This window comes from Melozone crissalis, unplaced genomic scaffold (genome assembly GCF_028551555.1).
Source record: "Melozone crissalis strain CALT ecotype California unplaced genomic scaffold, PUWL_Pcris_2 ptg000215l_1, whole genome shotgun sequence".
NCBI classification, from domain to species: Eukaryota; Metazoa; Chordata; class Aves; order Passeriformes; family Passerellidae; genus Melozone; species Melozone crissalis.
In genome coordinates, this window is record NW_026535978.1 from 350,645 (window position 1) to 362,106 (window position 11,462).

The window sequence follows — 11,462 nt, forward strand, 5'->3', positions numbered from 1 at the left end:
TACTGTTTTCTCTCAGTTGGCAAGCTGCGCACACAATCGCAGTGTTGTACAGCTTGTTTCATCACCTTTGCGAAGTTGCCGCTCTCTCCGGCTCCCGGAGACCAAGAAGCTGCTTCTTCTCGCAAAGACGATTCTGCCGCTCATAGTGCTCTGCAGTGTCTGTCTTCTGCCGAAAGAGGCCCCGGAGCTGTGCTTAGCTCTGCAGAGCACCGTACCTTCGTCTTTAGCCTCTCTTCTCGTCTACATCTTAGCAAAAAGCTTTTCCACTCTGTCTGGCAAGGAGAAACTGTGCCAGCACAGAAAACATCTCCCATCGTGTTCTAGAAGCTGCACGGAGGTCTGCCGAGTGTTTTGCAAGAAGAGAAAGAAAGTTGTCCAAAACAGCTTGCAATCGAATGTTCATGTGAATAGAAAAGGCAGGAGAGTGGTCAGGTACTATTTTCTCTCTGTTGGCAAACTGCGCAAGCAATCGCAGTGTTGTACAGCTTGTTGCATCACCTTTGCGAAGCTGCCGCTCTCTCCGGCTCCCGGAGACGAAGAAGCTGCTTCTTCGCGCAAAGACGATTCTGCCGCTCACAGTGCTCTGCGGTGTGCGCCTTCTGCCGAAAGAGGTCCGGGAGCGGTGCTTAGCTCTGCAGAGCACCGTACCTTCGTCTTTAGCCTCTCTTCTCGTCTACATCTTAGCAAAAAGCTTTTCCACTCTGTCTGGCAAGGAGAAACTGTGCCAGCACAAAAAACATCTCCCATCGTCTTCTAGAGGCTGCACGGAGGTCTGCCGAGTGTTTTGCAAGAAGAGAAAGAAAGTTGTCCAAAACAGCTTGCAATCGAATGTTCATGTGAATAGAAAAGGCAGGAGAGTGGTCAGGTACTGTTTTCTCTCACTTGGCAAGCTGCGCACACAATCGCAGTGTTGTACAGCTTGTTTCATCACCTTTGCGAAGCTGCCGCTCTCTCCGGCTCCCGGAGACGAAGAAGCTGCTTCTTCGCGCAAAGACGATTCTGCCGCTCACAGTGCTCTGCGGTGTGCGCCTTCTGCCGAAAGAGGTCCGGGAGCGGTGCTTAGCTCTGCAGAGCACCGTACCTTCGTCTTTAGCCTCTCTTCTCGTCTACATCTTAGCAAAAAGCTTTTCCACTCTGTCTGGCAAGGAGAAACTGTGCCAGCACAGAAAACATCTCCCATCGTGTTCTAGAGGCTGCACGGAGATCTGCCGAGTGTTTTGCAAGAAGAGAAAGAAAGTTGTCCAAAACAGCTTGCAATCGAATGTTCATGTGAATAGAAAAGGCAGGAGAGTGGTCAGGTACTGTTTTCTCTCACTTGGCAAGCTGCGCACACAATCGCAGTGTTGTACAGCTTGTTTCATCACCTTTGCCAATTTGCCGCTCTCTCCGGCTCCCGGAGACGAAGAAGCTGCTTCTTCGCGCAAAGACGATTCTGCCGCTCACAGTGCTCTGCGGTGTGCGCCTTCTGCCGAAAGAGGTACGGGAGCGGTGCTTAGCTCTGCAGAGCACCGTACCTTCGTCTTTAGCCTCTCTTCTCGTCTACATCTTAGCAAAAAGCTTTTCCACTCTGTCTGGCAAGGAGAAACTGTGCCAGCACAAAAAACATCTCCCATCGTGTTCTAGAGGTTGCACGGAGGTCTGCCGAGTGTTTTGCAAGAAGAGAAAGAAAGTTGTCCAAAACAGCTTGCAATCGAATGTTCATGTGAATAGAAAAGGCAGGAGAGTGGTCAGGTACTGTTTTCTCTCACTTGGCAAGCTGCGCACACAATCGCAGTGTTGTACAGCTTGTTTCATCACCTTTGCGACGTTGCCGCTCTCTCCGGCTCCCGGAGACGAAGAAGCTGCTTCTTCGCGCAAAGACGATTCTGCCGCTCACAGTGCTCTGCGGTGTGCGCCTTCTGCCGAAAGAGGTCCGGGAGCGGTGCTTAGCTCTGCAGAGCACCGTACCTTCGTCTTTAGCCTCTCTTCTCGTCTACATCTTAGCAAAAAGCTTTTCCACTCTGTCTGGCAAGGAGAAACTGTGCCAGCACAGAAAACATCTCCCATCGTGTTCTAGAGGCTGCACGGAGGTCTGCCGAGTGTTTTGCAAGAAGAGAAAGAAAGTTGTCCAAAACAGCTTGCAATCGAATGTTCATGTGAATAGAAAAGGCAGGAGAGTGGTCAGGTACTGTTTTCTCTCAGTTGGCAAGCTGCGCACACGATCGCAGTGTTGTACAGCTTGTTTCATCACCTTTGCGAAGTTGCCGCTCTCTCCGGCTCCCGGAGACGAAGAAGCTGCTTCTTCGCGCAAAGACGATTCTGCCGCTCACAGTGCTCTGCGGTGTGCGCCTTCCGCCGAAAGGGGCCCGGGAGCTGTGCTTAGCTCTGCAGAGCACCGTACCTTCGTCTTTAGCCTCTCTTCTCGTCTACATCTTAGAAAAAGCTTTTCCAATCTGTCTGGCAAGGATAAACTTTGCCAGCACAGAAAACATCTCCCATCGTGTTCTAGAGGCTGCACGGAGGTCTGCCGAGTATTTTGCAAGAAGAGAAAGAAAGTTGTCCAAAACAGCTTGCAATCGAATGTTCATGTGAATAGAAAAGGCAGGAGAGTGGTCAGGTACTGTTTTCTCTCAGTTGGCAAGCTGCGCACACAATCGCAGTGTTGTACAGCTTGTTTCATCACCTTTGCGACGTTGCCGCTCCCTCCGGCTCCCGGAGACGAAGAAGCTGCTTCTTCGCGCAAAGACGATTCTGCCGCTCACAGTGCTCTGCGGTGTGCGCCTTCTGCCGAAAGAGGTCCGGGAGCGGTGCTTAGCTCTGCAGAGCACCGTACCTTCGTCTTTAGCCTCTCTTCTCGTCTACATCTTAGCAAAAAGCTTTTCCACTCTGTCTGGCAAGGAGAAACTGTGCCAGCACAGAAAACATCTCCCGTCGTGTTCTTGAGGCTGCACGGAGGTCTGCCGAGTGTTTTGCAAGAAGAGAAAGAAAGTTGTCCAAAACAGCTTGCAATCGAATGTTCATGTGAATAGAAAAGGCAGGAGAGTGGTCAGGTACTGTTTTCTCTCAGTTGGCAAGCTGCGCACACAATCGCAGTGTTGTACAGCTTGTTTCATCACCTTTGCGAAGTTGCCGCTCTCTCCGGCTCCCGGAGACGAAGAAGCTGCTTCTTCGCGCAAAGACGATTCTGCCGCTCACAGTGCTCTGCGGTGTGCGCCTTCTGCCGAAAGACGCCCGGGAGCGGTGCTTAGCTCTGCAGAGCACCGTACCTTCGTCTTTAGCCTCTCTTCTCGTCTACATCTTAGCAAAAAGCTTTTCCACTCTGTCTGGCAAGGAGAAACTGTGCCAGCACAAAAAACATCTCCCATCGTGTTCTAGAGGCTGCAGGTAGGTCTGCCGAGTGTTTTGCAAGAAGAGAAAGAAAGTTGTCCAAAACAGCTTGCAATCGAATGTTCATGTGAATAGAAAAGGCAGGAGAGTGGTCAGGTACTATTTTCTCTCTGTTGGCAAACTGCGCAAGCAATCGTAGTGTTGTACAGCTTGTTTCATCACCTTTGCGAAGCTGCCGCTCTCTCCGGCTCCCGGAGACGAAGAAGCTGCTTCTTCGCGCAAAGACGATTCTGCCGCTCACATTGCTCTGCGGTGTGCGCCTTCTGCCGAAAGAGGCCCGGGAGCGGTGCTTAGCTCTGCAGAGCACCGTACTTTCGTCTTTAGCCTCTCTTCTCGTCTACATCTTAGCAAAAAGCTTTTCCACTCTGTCTGGCAAGGAGAAACTCTGCCAGCACAAAAAAAATCTCCCATCGTGTTCTAGAGGTTGCACGGAGGTCTGCCGAGTGTTTTGCAAGAAGAGAAAGAAAGTTGTCCAAAACAGCTTGCAATCGAATGTTCATGTGAATAGAAAAGGCAGGAGAGTGGTCAGGTACTGTTTTCTCTCAGTTGGCAAGCTGCGCACACAATCGCAGTGTTGTACAGCTTGTTTCATCACCTTTGCGAAGTTGCCGCTCTCTCCGGCTCCCGGAGACGAAGAAGCTGCTTCTTCGCGCAAAGACGATTCTGCCGCTCACAGTGCTCTGCGGTGTGCGCCTTCTGCCGAAAGACGCCCGGGAGCGGTGCTTAGCTCTGCAGAGCACCGTACCTTCGTCTTTAGCCTCTCTTCTCGTCTACATCTTAGCAAAAATCTTTTCCACTCTGTCTGGCAAGGAGAAACTGTGCCAGCACAAAAAACATCTCCCATCGTGTTCTAGAGGCTGCACGAAGGTCTGCCGAGTGTTTTGCAAGAAGAGAAAGAAAGTTGTCCAAAACAGCTTGCAATCGAATGTTCATGTGAATAGAAAAGGCAGGAGAGTGGTCAGGTACTGTTTTCTCTCAGTTGGCAAGCTGCGCACACAATCGCAGTGTTGTACAGCTTGTTTCATCACCTTTGCGAAGTTGCCGCTCTCTCCGGCTCCTGGAGACGAAGAAGCTGCTTCTTCGCGCAAAGACGATTCTGCCGCTCACAGTGCTCTGCGGTGTGCGCCTTCTGTCGAAAGAGGTCCGGGAGCGGTGCTTAGCTCTGCAGAGCACCGTACCTTCGTCTTTAGCCTCTCTTCTCGTCTACATCTTAGCAAAAAGCTTTTCCACTCTGTCTGGCAAGGAGAAACTGTGCCAGCACAGAAAACATCTCCCATCGTCTTCTAGAGGCTGCACGGAGGTCTGCCGAGTGTTTTGCAAGAAGAGAAAGAAAGTTGTCCAAAACAGCTTGCAATCGAATGTTCATGTGAATAGAAAAGGCAGGAGAGTGGTCAGGTACTGTTTTCTCTCACTTGGCAAGCTGCGCACACAATCGCAGTGTTGTACAGCTTGTTTCATCACCTTTGCGAAGTTGCCGCTCTCTCCGGCTCCCGGAGACGAAGAAGCTGCTTCTTCGCGCAAAGACGATTCTGCCGCTCACAGTGCTCTGCGGTGTGCGCCTTCTGCCGAAAGACGCCCGGGAGCGGTGCTTAGCTCTGCAGAGCACCGTACCTTCGTCTTTAGCCTCTCTTCTCGTCTACATCTTAGCAAAAAGCTTTTCCACTCTGTCCGGCAAGGAGAAACTGTGCCAGCACAAAAAACATCTCCCATCGTGTTCTAGAGGCTGCAGGGAGGTCTGCCGAGTGTTTTGCAAGAAGAGAAAGAAAGTTGTCCAAAACAGCTTGCAATCGAATGTTCATGTGAATAGAAAAGGCAGGAGAGTGGTCAGGTACTATTTTCTCTCTGTTGGCAAACTGCGCAAGCAATCGTAGTGTTGTACAGCTTGTTTCATCACCTTTGCGAAGCTGCCACTCTCTCCGGCTCCCGGAGACGAAGAAGCTGCTTCTTCGCGCAAAGACTATTCTGCCGCTCACAGTGCTCTGCGGTGTGCGCCTTCTGCCGAAAGAGGTCCGGGAGCGGTGCTTAGCTCTGCAGAGCACCGTACCTTCGTCTTTAGCCTCTCTTCTCGTCTACATCTTAGCAAAAATCTTTTCCACTCTGTCTGGCAAGGAGAAACTGTGCCAGCACAAAAAACATCTCCCATCGTGTTCTAGAGGCTGCACGGAGATCTGCCGAGTGTTTTGCAAGAAGAGAAAGAAAGTTGTCCAAAACAGCTTGCAATCGAATGTTCATGTGAATAGAAAAGGCAGGAGAGTGGTCAGGTACTGTTTTCTCTCACTTGGCAAGCTGCGCACACAATCGCAGTGTTGTACAGCTTGTTTCATCACCTTTGCGAAGCTGCCGCTCTCTCCGGCTCCCGGAGACGAAGAAGCTGCTTCTTCGCGCAAAGACGATTCTGCCGCTCACATTGCTCTGCGGTGTGCGCCTTCTGCCGAAAGAGGCCCGGGAGCGGTGCTTAGCTCTGCAGAGCACCGTACTTTCGTCTTTAGCCTCTCTTCTCGTCTACATCTTAGCAAAAAGCTTTTCCACTCTGTCTGGCAAGGAGAAACTCTGCCAGCACAAAAAACATCTCCCATCGTGTTCTAGAGGTTGCACGGAGGTCTGCCGAGTGTTTTGCAAGAAGAGAAAGAAAGTTGTCCAAAACAGCTTGCAATCGAATGTTCATGTGAATAGAAAAGGCAGGAGAGTGGTCAGTTACTGTTTTCTCTCAGTTGGCAAGCTGCGCACACAATCGCAGTGTTGTACAGCTTGTTTCATCACCTTTGCGAAGTTGCCGCTCTCTCCGGCTCCCGGAGACGAAGAAGCTGCTTCTTCGCGCAAAGACGATTCTGCCGCTCACAGTGCTCTGCGGTGTGCGCCTTCTGCCGAAAGAGGTCCGGGAGCGGTGCTTAGCTCTGCAGAGCACCGTACCTTCGTCTTTAGCCTCTCTTCTCGTCTACATCTTAGCAAAAAGCTTTTCCACTCTGTCTGGCAAGGAGAAACTGTGCCAGCACAGAAAACATCTCCCATCGTGTTCTAGAGGCTGCACGGAGATCTGCCGAGTGTTTTGCAAGAAGAGAAAGAAAGTTGTCCAAAACAGCTTGCAATCGAATGTTCATGTGAATAGAAAAGGCAGGAGAGTGGTCAGGTGCTGTTTTCTCTCAGTTGGCAAGCTGCGCACACAATCGCAGTGTTGTACAGCTTGTTTCATCACCTTTGCGAAGTTGCCGCTCTCTCCGGCTCCCGGAGACGAAGAAGCTGCTTCTTCGCGCAAAGACGATTCTGCCGCTCACAGTGCTCTGCGGTGTGCGCCTTCTGCCGAAAGACGCCCGGGAGCGGTGCTTAGCTCTGCAGAGCACCGTACCTTCGTCTTTAGCCTCTCTTCTCGTCTACATCTTAGCAAAAATCTTTTCCACTCTGTCTGGCAAGGAGAAACTGTGCCAGCACAAAAAACATCTCCCATCGTGTTCTAGAGGCTGCACGAAGGTCTGCCGAGTGTTTTGCAAGAAGAGAAAGAAAGTTGTCCAAAACAGCTTGCAATCGAATGTTCATGTGAATAGAAAAGGCAGGAGAGTGGTCAGGTACTGTTTTCTCTCAGTTGGCAAGCTGCGCACACAATCGCAGTGTTGTACAGCTTGTTTCATCACCTTTGCGAAGTTGCCGCTCTCTCCGGCTCCTGGAGACGAAGAAGCTGCTTCTTCGCGCAAAGACGATTCTGCCGCTCACAGTGCTCTGCGGTGTGCGCCTTCTGTCGAAAGAGGTCCGGGAGCGGTGCTTAGCTCTGCAGAGCACCGTACCTTCGTCTTTAGCCTCTCTTCTCGTCTACATCTTAGCAAAAAGCTTTTCCACTCTGTCTGGCAAGGAGAAACTGTGCCAGCACAGAAAACATCTCCCATCGTCTTCTAGAGGCTGCACGGAGGTCTGCCGAGTGTTTTGCAAGAAGAGAAAGAAAGTTGTCCAAAACAGCTTGCAATCGAATGTTCATGTGAATAGAAAAGGCAGGAGAGTGGTCAGGTACTGTTTTCTCTCACTTGGCAAGCTGCGCACACAATCGCAGTGTTGTACAGCTTGTTTCATCACCTTTGCGAAGTTGCCGCTCTCTCCGGCTCCCGGAGACGAAGAAGCTGCTTCTTCGCGCAAAGACGATTCTGCCGCTCACAGTGCTCTGCGGTGTGCGCCTTCTGCCGAAAGACGCCCGGGAGCGGTGCTTAGCTCTGCAGAGCACCGTACCTTCGTCTTTAGCCTCTCTTCTCGTCTACATCTTAGCAAAAAGCTTTTCCACTCTGTCCGGCAAGGAGAAACTGTGCCAGCACAAAAAACATCTCCCATCGTGTTCTAGAGGCTGCACGGAGGTCTGCCGAGTGTTTTGCAAGAAGAGAAAGAAAGTTGTCCAAAACAGCTTGCAATCGAATGTTCATGTGAATAGAAAAGGCAGGAGAGTGGTCAGGTACTGTTTTCTCTCAGTTGGCAAGCTGCGCACACAATCGCAGTGTTGTACAGCTTGTTTCATCACCTTTGCGAAGTTGCCGCTCTCTCCGGCTCCCGGAGACGAAGAAGCTGCTTCTTCGCGCAAAGACGATTCTGCCGCTCACAGTGCTCTGCGGTGTGCGCCTTCTGTCGAAAGAGGTCCGGGAGCGGTGCTTAGCTCTGCAGAGCACCGTACCTTCGTCTTTAGCCTCTCTTCTCGTCTACATCTTAGCAAAAAGCTTTTCCACTCTGTCTGGCAAGGAGAAACTGTGCCAGCACAGAAAACATCTCCCATCGTCTTCTAGAGGCTGCACGGAGGTCTGCCGAGTGTTTTGCAAGAAGAGAAAGAAAGTTGTCCAAAACAGCTTGCAATCGAATGTTCATGTGAATAGAAAAGGCAGGAGAGTGGTCAGGTACTGTTTTCTCTCACTTGGCAAGCTGCGCACACAATCGCAGTGTTGTACAGCTTGTTTCATCACCTTTGCGAAGTTGCCGCTCTCTCCAGCTCCCGGAGACGAAGAAGCTGCTTCTTCGCGCAAAGACGATTCTGCCGCTCACAGTGCTCTGCGGTGTGCGCCTTCTGCCGAAAGACGCCCGGGAGCGGTGCTTAGCTCTGCAGAGCACCGTACCTTCGTCTTTAGCCTCTCTTCTCGTCTACATCTTAGCAAAAAGCTTTTCCACTCTGTCCGGCAAGGAGAAACTGTGCCAGCACAAAAAACATCTCCCATCGTGTTCTAGAGGCTGCACGGAGGTCTGCCGAGTGTTTTGCAAGAAGAGAAAGAAAGTTGTCCAAAACAGCTTGCAATCGAATGTTCATGTGAATAGAAAAGGCAGGAGAGTGGTCAGGTACTGTTTTCTCTCAGTTGGCAAACTGCGCACACAATCGCAATGTTGTACAGCTTGTTTCATCACCTTTGCGAAGCTGCCGCTCTCTCCGGCTCCCGGAGACGAAGAAGCTGCTTCTTCGCACAAAGACGATTCTGCCGCTCACAGTGCTCTGCGGTGTGCGCCTTCTGCCGAAAGAGGTCCGGGAGCGGTGCTTAGCTCTGCAGAGCACCGTACCTTCGTCTTTAGCCTCTCTTCTCGTCTACATCTTAGCAAAAAGCTTTTCCACTCTGTCTGGCAAGGAGAAACTGTGCCAGCACAAAAAACATCTCCCATCGTGTTCTAGAGGCTGCACGAAGGTCTGCCGAGTGTTTTGCAAGAAGAGAAAGAAAGTTGTCCAAAACAGCTTGCAATCGAATGTTCATGTGAATAGAAAAGGCAGGAGAGTGGTCAGGTACTGTTTTCTCTCAGTTGGCAAGCTGCGCACACAATCGCAGTGTTGTACAACTTGTTTCATCACCTTTGCGAAGCTGCCGCTCTCTCCGGCTCCCGGAGACGAAGAAGCTGCTTCTTCGCGCAAAGACGATTCTGCCGCTCATAGTGCTCTGCAGTGTGCGTCTTCTGCCGAAAGAGGTCCGGGAGCGGTGCTTAGCTCTGCAGAGCACCGTACCTTCGTCTTTAGCCTCTCTTCTCGTCTACATCTTAGCAAAAAGCTTTTCCACTCTGTCTGGCAAGGAGAAACTGTGCCAGCACAGAAAACATCTCCCATCGTGTTCTAGAGGCTGCACGGAGGTCTGCCGAGTGTTTTGCAAGAAGAGAAAGAAAGTTGTCCAAAACAGCTTGCAATCGAATGTTCATGTGAATAGAAAAGGCAGGAGAGTGGTCAGGTACTGTTTTCTCTCAGTTGGCAAGCTGCGCACACAATCGCAGTGTTGTACAGCTTGTTTCATCACCTTTGCGAAGCTGCCGCTCTCTCCGGCTCCCGGAGACGAAGAAGCTGCTTCTTCGCGCAAAGACGATTCTGCCGCTCACAGTGCTCTGCGGTGTGCGCCTTCTGCCGAAAGACGTCCGGGAGCGGTGCTTAGCTCTGCAGAGCACCGTACCTTCGTCTTTAGCCTATCTTCTCGTCTACATCTTAGCAAAAAGCTTTTCCACTCTGTCTGGCAAGGAGAAACTGTGCCAGCACAAAAAACATCTCCCATCGTGTTCTAGAGGCTGCACGGAGGTCTGCCGAGTGTTTTGCAAGAAGAGAAAGAAAGTTGTCCAAAACAGCTTGCAATCGAATGTTCATGTGAATAGAAAAGGCAGGAGAGTGGTCAGGTACTGTTTTCTCTCAGTTGGCAAACTGCGCACACAATCGCAGTGTTGTACAGCTTGTTTCATCACCTTTGCGAAGCTGCCGTTCTCTCCGGCTCCCGGAGACGAAGAAGCTGCTTCTTCGCGCAAAGACGATTCTGCCGCTCACAGTGCTCTGCGGTGTGCGCCTTCTGCCGAAAGAGGTCCGGGAGCGGTGCTTAGCTCTGCAGAGCACCGTACCTTCGTCTTTAGCCTCTCTTCTCGTCTACATCTTAGCAAAAAGCTTTTCCACTCTGTCTGGCAAGGAGAAACTGTGCCAGCACAAAAAACATCTCCCATCGTGTTCTAGAGGCTGCACGGAGGTCTGCCGAGTGTTTTGCAAGAAGAGAAAGAAAGTTGTCCAAAACAGCTTGCAATCGAATGTTCATGTGAATAGAAAAGGCAGGAGAGTGGTCAGGTACTGTTTTCTCTCAGTTGGCAAGCTGCGCACACAATCGCAGTGTTGTACAACTTGTTTCATCACCTTTGCGAAGCTGCCGCTCTCTCCGGCTCCCGGAGACGAAGAAGCTGCTTCTTCGCGCAAAGACGATTCTGCCGCTCATAGTGCTCTGCAGTGTGCGTCTTCTGCCGAAAGAGGTCCGGGAGCGGTGCTTAGCTCTGCAGAGCACCGTACCTTCGTCTTTAGCCTCTCTTCTCGTCTACATCTTAGCAAAAAGCTTTTCCACTCTGTCTGGCAAGGAGAAACTGTGCCAGCACAGAAAACATCTCCCATCGTGTTCTAGAGGCTGCACGGAGGTCTGCCGAGTGTTTTGCAAGAAGAGAAAGAAAGTTGTCCAAAACAGCTTGCAATCGAATGTTCATGTGAATAGAAAAGGCAGGAGAGTGGTCAGGTACTGTTTTCTCTCAGTTGGCAAGCTGCGCACACAATCGCAGTGTTGTACAGCTTGTTTCATCACCTTTGCGAAGCTGCCGCTCTCTCCGGCTCCCGGAGACGAAGAAGCTGCTTCTTCGCGCAAAGACGATTCTGCCGCTCACAGTGCTCTGCGGTGTGCGCCTTCTGCCGAAAGACGTCCGGGAGCGGTGCTTAGCTCTGCAGAGCACCGTACCTTCGTCTTTAGCCTCTCTTCTCGTCTACATCTTAGCAAAAAGCTTTTCCACTCTGTCTGGCAAGGAGAAACTGTGCCAGCACAAAAAACATCTCCCATCGTGTTCTAGAGGCTGCACGGAGGTCTGCCGAGTGTTTTGCAAGAAGAGAAAGAAAGTTGTCCAAAACAGCTTGCAATCGAATGTTCATGTGAATAGAAAAGGCAGGAGAGTGGTCAGGTACTGTTTTCTCTCAGTTGGCAAACTGCGCACACAATCGCAGTGTTGTACAGCTTGTTTCATCACCTTTGCGAAGCTGCCGCTCTCTCCGGCTCCCGGAGACGAAGAAGCTGCTTCTTCGCGCAAAGACGATTCTGCCGCTCACAGTGCTCTGCGGTGTGCACCTTCTGCCGAAAGACGTCCGGGAGCGGTGCTTAGCTCTGCAG